Below are 13,203 nucleotides of genomic sequence, written 5' to 3' on the forward strand. Positions count from 1 at the left end.
GGCACATGCTCAGAGGAGTCTTCTGCCAACATACCCTGTAGCAAAATTGTGCCCTGAGTGAAAAACAATGCTTTGATTTTAATCTGCAGCCTGGCCACAGGCAGCACAAGTCACTCTCTCCTTCCTTAAGCACACTCACACAAAACTCATATAGACACAAGGGTTAAAAAATTATTATTTAAACATTCATCTCAGCTACAGTTTAAAGGCAAATGCCAAAATGACTTCTGACTGTGCTGAGCACTCATGACAACTGTCACCTATTGGGTAACATTTTGTTTCCCAATTAGTGAAAGGTCACTTTATTGCTATAAAAATGTGTATTTTGATTTAGAGATCTGTTAAAGGCCTACAGAAATGCATCATATAAGTGATTGCACTGATCTTTAAAAAAAAAATCCAGCTAAGTAAGTGCCCAAAGAGAAACAGTATCTATTTATATATCATAATTAGCATGGGTAGGAGAAAATGGTTTTCATACACATTTCATAAGCCATATGGAAGTGCATTGTGCAATCTCTTCATCCTGCTATAAAACCCCAGCTTTCATCTCTAATGAGCCCGGGAAACTAATTTATTTATCTTCCCGCATGACTCGACATTTAAAATGGCATTTATTTATAGGTGGCATATTACACATAGCCAGGTAGTTTCAGGAAGTTGCACAAATGTCTTCTGATAACAGTGTTAGTTCAATATGATAAACAGCACTTCTAAAAACTAAGTAAATAAAATTTTCTGAGGTCAGATTCGCTCGACTTTATTTATCATGCAATCTCTGCTGATGCTGATGCCTGCCCCTCCTTGGAGGCAATGCAGATAGCCAAGATTTAAAAAATATGATCAATTTTACAGAACAGTTAGGGAAGCTGGTTCCTGAGCACAGCTGCTGTGGCATTACTGTCATCAGTGTCCCCAGCACATCAGTGCACAACAGCCACCACACTGGGCACAGGCTGAGCTCAGACATACACTCACAACACTCTGGGCTCCCTACCCATCCATCCCACCTGGCACTTCCACCATTTGACAGAAGACTTGCAATTTGAAGTGCAAAAGATGAAAGGACACAAACCTCGGCATAGCAGGGGGTGGTCTGAGGCATTACTCCCTCCTCTGCTCCTGCAGGAGCCACCTGGGATATGCCAAGTCCCCAGGGACACCTGGGGAACCTCTGGGAAAGTCAAAACCTCCAGAGAGATCACAGACTAAAGTGTGAGTGTGATGGGGAGAAAACAAAGAGTAGGAATGTTTTGATAGGGCCTTACGAGAAACTTTGGGAACTGCTGACCTGGAAATAAAAGGGTTAAGAAGACAGAATGCCAGCAATTCCTTCCCTTTGAGCCTGGATTCTCTCTCTAAAATCCACTAAGAAATGACAGCACTGAACTAAAGGCCACAGGATTTACTGATGTGCTGATTTTAAGAGAGAGACACACTAGAGCGAAGTGGTTTGGTAGGTGGGCTTTTCTAGGTGAACAGTGTTGGCTTCTGTGATGTGCCTGGGTGATGACACATTCCTCACCTGCTAATTGCTGTAAAGCAGGAAACCTATGTGCAATTACATCTTCACCAAGGATGTGGCAACAATTTGCCAACATCCAATTTCAAGTTCTGCCTTTAGCATAGCTAATATGAACTTTAATAGAAGAAAAGCTGGAAACCCCAATCCAGTGGGAAGAGACCTGAAGCCTGGCAATGCATGGAGCATCCCAGAGGAAAGGCACACCTGCAGTGAGGAGCGGGATGGCAGAGCTTCCTTCCCAACTGGAATTAGGGCACATGGGCTGCAAGTCCAGCATCTCCCAGAAAGGTTTCACTTGCTGCTCCATCATCTGCCTCCTGCTTGGGTCAAAAGCCAGTACTGGGGACCAAACAGGCAGGAGCACCTGGAAGGACGGATGTTTTGGGAATAGGCTAGAGGTAAGTGAGCTTGAGTGTGGCTCTAGCAAAATCATCCTTTCCCATGCTGTAGATTGAAACCCACGAGAGTAATTGCTGCCTTCCTGCGTGACTTACAAGAGGATGTGGCCACACCACCATGCTGATATGCTTGAAACACAAAAGAGCTTTCCTGTACCGGCAATAATAAATGGCAGCTAATGTCAGGGGATTTCAAGAATTACTCATCAATGCAGGAAACATGGACTTCCACCCTAGCAAAGAAACAAATCCACAGTAATGGGAAGAGAGGTGAATCCCACTTCCTAGGGGGAAAGAGAGGAAATGCAATGGAGCAGACACACCCATTAGGCTGCTCAGGGGCTTGTTACAGAGGAAAAGTTAACCGTGTTTTTTTAAAGCAGTATGAAGTTTTTAAGGTTACTGTGAAGTGACTGTTCACATCTGCTGGGCATCATTTCTCCTTGCTACCAGGGGCTTTATCCTCCTGAAATCAGGTTTTAAAAACCCCACTTGAACTGACCAGCTTGGGGGCTCCCCTACAGAGACATTTTTCATCTCTTCTCTGGGTCTTCTCCTCAGGTATTCAGCTCCTTCTTTCACCTCTCCACAAGTTTCCTGATGTCTCCCAGCATTACCCAATGAGGCCCTGGGACCACATTCTCTCAGTTCTCTCAACCTTCCAGCAGATAGGACACACCAGGGCAAATTATGTACCAGCGCCCAGAAAAACCATCATTTGAGGTCAAGGAATTCAGTGCTATTTATCCAAGTAGTTTTTATCCAAATAGGACAGAGCATTTGAGCTGTAATAAGTCACATAATGGACTAATAAAAGAGGAAAACTTATTATTTAGCAGAAAAGCTGAGCTCTCAAAATTACTCCTCTCAAATGGGAGGAGGTTATAACAAGTCCTTAGGTAGAACAATATTGGTCCTGGAGTCTTCAAGAGATTTTGAGCCCTATCCCAAAGGCGTGAGGCCAACCCCCAAGTCCCACTGGCAAGAGCACTGTAGCTGAGAGCTCAACCAAGTGCACGGTTTAGGATAAAGTTAACAGTGCTATGTCCTAGTTACCAGAGGGCTATTTCTGCTCTTTGGTTTCATTGCAGCCCCCTTTACTCTATACCAAGGCTGTAAGAAGTGCTGAAAATCATCTGACCTGTGGAACAGGGACTGTCATCTTCATGCTGCCACACAGTAGATCCCTTGTCTCAGCCCAGGTCCCATCCCCAACTTCACTCATTTTGACACAGCCCCTTCACAATCTGCAAGGGACTACACAGAACCAAAAGCCTTGGCTGAAGCTACCCACTCCCCCTGCCAGAGGTATTTCTAATGCCCCAAGAGAGGCATTAAGCCCAGCAGGATCCTGGCAGCCACCTGCTTGTGACAAGCTTGTACTAGACCACAATCGTGGACCACACCAGCTTTGAGGCAAGTGGGTGTGAAGGGAATGTTACCTGAAGAGGTCACACTGCATTCAGAGGTGTCACTGCTGCCTTGCCTGGACACAGGTGGTTTGCAGAAAGCAGCTCTGAGCAGCATTGTGTCCCTCCACCAGGATGCAGAAAGACCCCTCCTAAGATTTACTGGAAAAGAGTTTCTGAAAAAGGGGAGGAAACTCTTGCACATGCTGCGTGAGCTAGACTTGCTGCTGGAGCAGCCTTGGCAGCTTGAGAAGATATCACAGGTGAGATCCTCAGGTTAGTCCTAGAACTGGCAAAAAAACCCAGCATGAGGAGTAATCCAGATAACCTTAGCTGTGTGTCAGTAAGGGAAACACAGGAGGCTGCAGAAGCAGAGACTGAGGTGGGAGTGCAGCCTTCAAGTGTCTGCCATGCCTCTGGCCATGTTCAAAAATCTTCTGTAAGTCTTTGTTTAACTGTCCAGCTCAGCATCCCATTCAGATCCATTAAAAATATCACTAAGACTAAAGTATTACTGTGGAATGCATGAACTGCCCAAGCTCCCATTTTTGTTTGATTTGATTTCTCTATGAAGCTTCTCTCAAAGGGCTCAGATTGCGTTTACTTGGGGAACATTTTGTCAGATCAGCACGTACAGCATGAAATCAATAGCAGCTTTTGAAGAAAGACCAGATTCATACATTTTCCAGAACAACCTCTTCAGCCAACTTTTCTTGGGTGGAAACCACACTTAAGAAAAGGACAAGTTCTACCTTCCACCTACCTCAAAACCCTCCCCTCAATGTTCCCTGTAGACCACAGGCAGAACCCCATCTCTTCATGTAACATTATCTTTGTATAAAAGCCTATTTCTGTACAAAGTAACACTGTGTCTATCCAGATATGATGTTATTCTTTCCACTGTAATTTTCTGCTATCTCATATGAACAACTCTATACTGCAAACTTCAGCTTATTATTCAAAATTATGAACTGCCCATTTTCATACATTTCAATATAGCTCGAATTGAAAAGCAAATTCTTGCTTTCAGTAGTACATGAGCAATGCTTCCACGTTAACGTGCAAATTATCATGAAGAGAATCAACACACAGCAGATTTCTGCTATCTGTTTACCTCTCTATACACAGAAATATCCTCTGTAGGGGTGCTTTCCTGGCAGAAATGGAGAAAATACAATCTATAGATTTTTGAGAGCAGAAAACTGGCGTTGTGAAATACATAGATAATTTACTAGCCAAAGGTTCGTGCATCACGCATACACACAGCGCCCCACACATGCCACTGCCATACAATTGTTTTTCTTACAGACATTCTGTATCAGCCTTTTGCCCAGTTTCAGCCCTTCAAAAAACAGTTTTCTGGAAACTTGACTTTTCCTCCACAGAAAGTGGGCTAATCAGGATATTTTGTTTGGCAACTCAAACTGTGAAGTCTGGGACCCAAGAGCTGGTTGTGCTGACGTGTGAAATCCCCTTTCTGTTCCCATGCTCTGCCACAGCGTGGCCTTAGATATCTGAGTCCTAGCATGGGTTTTGGTAGTATTCCTTCTGCTAACTTTCTCTGCAAGGAAAGTATCAGAAAATTCAGGCCATAAGAGCTCACAGTGTTGTAGGAGCTTTAACATATTATGACAGAAATGCAAACAACATGCAGAAGACTTCTGTCCTGTCCAGGTCCATGAGCCATCAAGAACCTCAGTGGTCCTGATGTACAGCTCCTGCCTAATGTAAAAAATTACTCAAAAAGCAGAAAACATGCTATCATCTTACAATCTCTACTATCACTACTTCCAGTATTCATGACTGTCAAATGGGCAGTCCTGAAATTCTGAATTCTCTGCATTCTGAAGCTTTTGCTGTACAAATGCATGCAGGGTATGCCCAAAAGGACAAGGTGAATGTCAGTAACTCAGAAGCTCAGGTGGCTGTTCTCTTGAGCCAGTGGTGAACTACGTGGTTGTTTTTTTAGGTGTTTCATCTGTGTGTCATTGGAGCAGCCTGTAAGGTCTGGTGCAAGAGGTGTTCTTCTTTAGGACAGGCTGAGAAGTCACCAGGGCCAGGGGCAATGTCACCTCTCCTATCAGCAGAGCTGTTTGTCAGACAGCTGCTGCAGGAGGGAAGCCTCTGCCTATGTGTGTAAGATGGGAAACAACCAGCTCTGCAAACAAGTGGTTGTCCATCTCCTTGCTAAGGAGGGAACTGGAGGAGTTCCCAGGAGAAAGGTGATACATGTCTGGACATCCTGGGAGGATGTCAGAGGAGGATAGCTGTGCTGTGGAAGGAAAGAGTGACCTTGCATCAGCACCAGGAAGGGACTCTGAGCAAAGCTCTTTAAATACTGCCTCTGTCAGAGGTTCCGGATGGGTACAAACTACAGCACAGCAGCAGGAAGAGGCAGGAACCCTCTCTGGTGGAACATTCATGGAGATTGTGACTCAGGCAAGCCTTTTGTACCTTCATTTCCATCTCTCATGAGTACCAGCCATGAAGCTCTCAGGTGCAACAACAGATTATGAACACCTGGCTGTGCTTGTGTTGACTTTCACCTTGCTTGGGTCACTGCAGCATGAGGTGACTGGGTAGCAATGGGCTATCCCAAACAGACCATGGCATTCCATCTCCAAAGACACAACAAAACCACAGTCAGGGGCTGAAGCACTGTAACACAGTGGTCCAGCTCCCCTAGATACTCCTAGCCAAGGGCATGACACATGACGTCAGCAAAGGTATCTCCTGGGGGCTTGGGCGGGGGTCTCCAGGACCTGAGCTGGGGAAAGTGTCCAGGATAGCACAGGCAGAGCCATGGGAGGGACATCAGAACTATGAGTGAAAGCCAGGGAGACACAGCCTGCAAGGTCAGATGATGACCAGCCAGGACATGTGGGTCTATATTTGGCAGCGATGCAATCAGCTGGAAGTGTTCACTCTTTGCCTTGAACCGTAGGCAAGGCAACGGCTGCCAGAGCTCACATGAGCACCACCAGTGACAGATGATATGTTGTCAATGCTCCGACCATCTGACTCTCCTGTGTTTCTGTTCTCTTTAATGCATTTTCGTTTCTCTTGGAAAAACACAAGTGGAGAATTCTACTGAGGGTGAAGATTCAGGTAACAGTGTGTGAAAAGCCAAAAGCTTGAGCTACATAGCAGGAGAATATGGAGCAAGGAGTGCCCTACCCAGCCCTCCACTGCCTCTCTGCCACAGGAACCACAGCCCTGCAGACACACCTTCACCAATCTGTAAGGGATCAGTCCCACAAACAGCAACTTGTCCTAAACTCAGCCCTGCCTTCAGTCACAGCATCCAGAAAACAGAGGCCCTTCTTGAGCTGCTTGGCCAGAGATCTTTCCTAGCCCTGATTTTAGCTGCCATCTACCCAGATCAGAGCCTTTTCTTTAAAGCAGAGGCATGTGTTTCTCAGCATAGGACTGCTCTCCCATCTGTCCTTCATGTAGCTGAATTAAAATAATGCCACTAATGAAGGTCATCAAGCATCACTTATCACCTCCTGTAGCCAGACTAAACTGTCTAAGTGCTGCACAGTATGAAGATCAGTTGAAGGGGGAGCAGGAAGGAGATGACCACAGAACCAGAGAGTGTTCACATGCACTGCACAATGCTGGGGCAGAAATGTTCCTGACTTACACCAAGCCAGAAATATGCTGAGCTGTGTCTGCTGGGGTCCCAAGGAACCCCTCCCAGTGGGCATTGACCCTGCTGGCACAGGATCAGCTGATGGACTGGAGATCATGGGGATCAGCAGCCTCCATCCCCATGGGGTCCTGATGGATGTTTCTACCTTGCTTACTTCTGACAACAACCCACCTAAGCCAAGAAGAAAAGGAAACAGAGGAATGAACTGTATTTGTGCTGCATGGAGGGTTGGCCATGGGGAGCTTGGACAGTGCCCTGTTTTGGTCTGGGGCTCACTGCACGAAGAAGTGACCACCAAGTTCCCTCTTGAAGCCAGTGTCAGGGACACACAGTGTTGGTCCCAGAGGGGACCTGACAGCTCTGGAAAGCAGACTGAACTTTCTAATTTATCACATGGAGGAAACAGATAATTCATCAGTGGTGTGACCTTTTGAAAACTCCAATATGGCTGCTCACCTGTAAAGAAGAGGAAACCTCTGCTGACAGAGCACAGGTAGCAATTGCACATTTGGCTAAAAAACTCCTCCTGAGAGCTACCTAGAGAGATCCTGATGGACAAACAAAGCTCAGAGGTGCACAGGGAGCCCATGTGAACAGCAGCTGCACAGTTGCTGTCCTCAGCCTCCTTGGCATTGTGGGCACTGTTTACCCTGCAGAGAACCAAGACAGATGGCAATTTCATCAGCCCAGGAATGCACATGCCCTCTCAGCCCTTGGTCTCATGTTTCCTCTGCTCTCTCACTTTCCTTTCCTGCCCAACACGCTCTCTAGCCTGTATATCTGTGGGGAAGAGGCCATTTTGGTCCCCAGCCAAGCCACCTTTCTTAGCACAGAGCTGTCCAGTGTCTCTGAGCAGTACACACATATATCATCATGTCCCGATCCAGCTGATATCACAATGTGTGTCCAATAGGTCAGCCCACATCAAGCCAAAAATAAGGACATAAGCATTATTTTTACTGGCTTTTCTCCACACAGTTGAATTGTGTTTGCCTCACTTTGAGTTTGTTTGCTTTAACTTATGCCTCATTACAAGAAAACACTGGCAAGAGAACTTTGAGCAATCTCAAGTCTCCTTAACAATGGCTGGGAGAAACCAGATGCAAACAGCCTGTATAGTTCAGTCTAAAACTTGCAAGTCGGCTCAATATAATACAATCCATATTTTTATATCTATACTTGGTTTTAGCTACACAAGTGATTTTGAGTCATTTTTTTCTGCATAGATTTAGTACATAGATAATCTGGACAGGACTAGCCTTAAAAATCTTTGCTACAAGATGCTCCCTGCTTTATATCTCCAGTGCAAAGCACTTGCCTGGCACCACTGAAACATGCTTCAACTGCCAATATAAATGGAATCAAGCCAAGCCAAAAACTTCTTCAAGAAGTGGACTACACTTTTTTTCAGACCAGATGCACAGCAATAGCCCTGCAGAAATCACACTCTGCTCCCACCAACTCAAACCCCACTGCTGTTTCAGTGGGAGAAGAGGTTCTTGCCCTCGTCCCTCCTTGGACCAACTGTCTATTTAGATGGTCCCTTGTGCTCAGGATCAGAGCTCAGTGATGAGTGCTTATTCTGTCTGTGCACTGGGAAAAGGGGCTGTTCTGCATTTCACAGAGCAGGAATGAAACACAGATGTGGCCGGTCCGAGGATCAGTCGTGGTCTCGCAGCTGGTTTTTGAGCCCTGCCCAAAGGTCCCTGGGCACTTTTTGTCCACCAGACCAGCTTAGATTTTCAACCAGGCTAAGGCAACAAGTTTGGAAATGGAGCAAATTCTCCCACCACCCTCTCTTCTGATATCTCCTGTGCAACACCTGGGGCATTGTGATGCAAAAGGCGCCAGCAAGGACATGCAAGATGTGACTTGGAAAGTCCCCGTATTGCATGTTGCTGGGGCATGGACAGGGCAGAGAGCATCCCTGCGGGAATTCTGAGTCTCACATTCCTTCCCTGACCACCATGAATGGCTGGGTTTTGTTTGCCTTTTTCTTCAACTGTTGCAAAACTGATGTGGCAGGGACAGCAGTGCAAATTAGGAACAGACAGCTCATGAATAGTGCCAAAAACTGTAATCACATTTCATGGATGATTTCAGTTGTTCTGGACCATAGCCATTCCAGGACTCTCATCAGACGATGCTGTTACCATACACTGCCACCATTCCTGTTCATCTCCTCTCCTCCAGCACCTCTATCATCATCCCTGACCAGATGCATGATGGGATCTGTGTGAAAAATGAAGAGTCAACCTGGAAGAGCTGTTCCTGCTCCAGCATGATGAAACACACCTCACCACCCTTGCAGAAGGACCTAGAGATAATATTTGCCTTCTGCTCTTGTTGGCCCACATGCCTCTGGTGCCAGTCTTCACCTTTCAAAACAGTCATATTCGGGGAATAACAGAAATTATGGACACAGGAATCAGAGAAAATGTAAAGATCCTGCAATATCTTGTTGGTGCAGCAAGACCACAGCTCTGCCACAACAGGTCACTTCCCCCATACTTTCCCTGTTGCTCAGTGGATAACTCTAATTTTTCTCTTGTTTCACGTGTTTCAGTTTCACTTTTCTATCTCAAAGTTTCCAGCCTTGAATAAAGTCAGTGAATTCTTACCACAGGATTAAACATAAAATTTTCCATTCTCCTTGACCATGTCTATTCATGTTGCCAAGCTGAACCTGTATCTCAATCAACACAGGTTAATTGGCCAGAAAATACAGGGCAACTATTTGTGCTGGGAAAAGACCAGGATATGGAAGGCTATTAGGTCTGGAAACACTGTATTTTCCTCCAAGAAGTCAATGCTTTGAGGCAGAATTTTCTTCCTGGAACTCCCTGGTGAATTCCAGAAAGGTGTTGGTCTTGCTGAAGGCTGGATTCACAGCCCTAGAGGTTTTTACTTCATTTGTAAATTAGCTTTTGCAGACTGGAACAAGCAAGTTTTAAACTACCTTACAGAAAGGAAGGGATGAAGAAAGGTCATTGTGTCCTTGGCCAAGGAGAACATTGCAGCCAAGCCAGCCTGGAGGAAATAACCCAAATTCTATCCCATGCCCCAGGGCAGATGGCCACCTCCACTCCTGCTCAGGGCCTCAGGACCCACATAAAGAAACTCTACAGCTTTGGAACAATTTTGTTTCTGGCAGCTCCTGGAAATCTGGCAATTTAAATCACTTTTCTATATTCAAAGTTGTCTGCATCTCACTCTGGAAGGCCGCCCTGGAACCCATGGGCTTTGCACTGCTGTAAGCCAGCAGCAGGGGCCAGCCCCACATAGGACACACCAAGAGAGGGTGACTGTCACATGAAAAGCAGCCCCAAACATGTGCACTCCCTCCCACTCACAAATGGGTCATTTCTCTACCACAACAAAAAATAGTGGTTTTACCATTAAGTAACCCCAGAAAATAATCTGTTTTCCTCAGCTATCATCTGTGTGTCACTTCCAGAGACATGCTTACTCTGTGCCACACGTTCCCCTCACACACTGACTTCTGAATTTGAAAAAAAGCATCTACAAGAGCTAAACCTGAGGACCCTCTCTGTACTCACAGCTTTAGCTTCAAAGCCTGTCTGCTTGAAACTGAGTGAACAACCTCCAGGATCATCAGAAGGAAGGAGAAATGCCACTGTCATAGATGCTGTGGGTTCTCTGCATGGGCTGTCCTCCAGACCACATCTGGGACATCCGTAGTGTAAGGCAGCAGCCTCACAGCAAGTCCCCATCTGTTGCTCCATGATTCTCATGAAACAAAATTCAAAACACTGGGCACGGCAAGGAGGGAACCATCTGCCCTGAGATACAAAGCTCAAATGTAATGTGTGGAAGGAGAAAGAGCAGGTCTGTGATATGCTTGGACAGACAGGTGTCAAAGACTTAGGAAACCTGGCAGATCTGTCTCCTTTTGGAGCAGATTCAAGTGGGAAGGACCTAAATCTGTTGGTGAGCCTTGGAGGAGCACAAAGCATCAGTATCCCCATTGCAGTGTGGCTCCAAGCCCAGCAAGTGTCCTTCACAGGAGCAGGGATCAGCAAGGTTCCTCCAGATCAGGGTCTGCAGGGTGGCAAGCACAGACTCTGCAGCAAGGGCAGCTCCTGGATGCCTTCAAATAACCTGGAAGACACCCACAGAGTCTGGGCCCCTGTGTCAGGTGTCACTAGCCTGTCTCATGGTGGTTCACCAGGGAAGAACCAGCCCAGCTTGGCACCTCAGCAACCCCCAGGGGTTCTGTGGGGAGACCAAGGGAGGATAGGGGAGAAGCTGTAGCCTACTGAGGTTTCCAAAAGGCATTTGGAAAGTTCTTGCCATAGGCTCAGAGAGAAACTGGGGAGCAATTGGTGAGTGAGAGGTTCTCACAAGGACAAGTAACAGAGCAAAGATGGGAAACACGGTGCAATTTTCATATTGGAGGGCTGCTCTTCAATGCAGGGTTGTGCTGGGATGTCTGCAGAAACCTGGGCAAGGTGGACAGGCAGGTGACAGCTGTTGCAGATGATACCAAATGGCTCATGGCAGTAAAGGTGACCTTATGATGCTTAGCAAACAGGTGTTCAAGTGGCAGAGGAGATTATGTAAAGGGAAACAAATTCTTGTTTTACATTCAAAACAGGGGAGCCAAATGAGACCCTGGGCATTAGGTAGCATTTCTAGCTCCATAGAAATGTTACCTAAATGCAAGGAACAGAGAAGAAACCTCAAATTAAATGTGAGGAGTTACTAAGAGAGGGGGAAGAAGTGAACAAATCTGGAGCAGAAAATTATGTCATAACAAAAACTCATGGCAGCACCAGCTCAGAAATTGTGCCATTTGGGTCCCCTTGCCTTGAAGATGTGATAGCAGAGGAGAAAGTTCAGAGATAGGACAGAGCTTCTGCATGAGCAGGACAGGACTCCTCAGGCTGGAAATGGGCCAGCTGAGGATGGGAGGCTGCGGAATAGTGGAAGACTAAATAATATAAAAAGAGGAAAAGTGTCTCTTCCCACACAAGAGGTTTCAGATGAAGACAGTAGGTGCATAATTCAAAAACAGAAAACTGAAGCCTTTTTTTTGTACAAGGTATAATTAGGCTGCAGCATCTCCTGCTGCAGGATGCTGTGGTTACTAAAAGCTCAGCTGAAAGCAGGAAACAGTCAGGGATGGAGAAGGGACAGAAGGAACAAAACAACATTGAGAGCTCTCAAATACAGACACTGCTCTGGCTCAGGAAATGTGTAAGCTGAAAAGTGTTGGGGTATGGGAGAGTATAAGAGGGTGGATTATGCCTCTCCCACCACTCCAGCTATCTCTGGGCACCTATTCTTGACACTAGCATGAAGAGGATGCTGGGCTGCTTGACTTGAGCCATGCTGTCATTCTGCACCCGCTCCCAGAAACCCAAAATGTTTGAGATTTGCAGATTGGGTCATTTGGCTCCATACTATCTGAAATTTGTGTTCATTTTAATAATTTTGGTGCAGTGCCCAGAGATTCAAGTGAAGCAGGGAGTGACACTGTGAAAGGTCACTCTCAGACATTGCCAAACCTCATCTTCAATTCCAAAAGCAGTGTAAGAAGCCACATTGGTAAATCAGTATTCCCATATTTCTTCACAAAAATTGTCTTCTGTTCTCTTTCTTCTTGTCACCCAGTAGAAAAACAAAACAGAGATGATGCTATGTTAAATATAGAAAATGTCTTTACAAGAGACCCTTTATAAATTCCATTTATTAATTCCAGTCAACTTTACCTCATAAAAAACTCCCAAATCTTTTGCTCTGGACTTAATGGGAGCCTGGAGCTCTGCCTCATGTCCTTGTGTGCAGCTGGGACATGTGTTTATTCTTCAGTCATGTCGACAAGAACAAACATTCCAAGCAAGCACCACTTCTTGGTTCAATGACTTAGAAAGCAGGGCCTTGTGGGAAATTCCAGCCTTGCCACAGCCTCTTGGGAGGCCTTGCTTCCCAGGAAGCAATACAAAAATGAGGTCCTTGGTGCCAGCATGCCTCAGACTGGGAAGGACCATTCAGTGACACAAGGAAATTCCTATCCTTCTATTCTGCTCTTATATGGTCCCTGGTAGGGACTTTGTCTGTCCCACATGGTGTGGAGTGAAGAAAAAGACTCCTGCCTTTGAGGAGATGCAAACCCCTCTAGTCTATTATGTTTTCCCTCTCTTTGTTTGTCCTTTCTCTTAGTACAACAGGTCAATGTTACAAAATTACAGA

Source organism: Haemorhous mexicanus, chromosome 6 (genome assembly GCF_027477595.1).
Source record: "Haemorhous mexicanus isolate bHaeMex1 chromosome 6, bHaeMex1.pri, whole genome shotgun sequence".
Taxonomy (NCBI): domain Eukaryota; kingdom Metazoa; phylum Chordata; class Aves; order Passeriformes; family Fringillidae; genus Haemorhous; species Haemorhous mexicanus.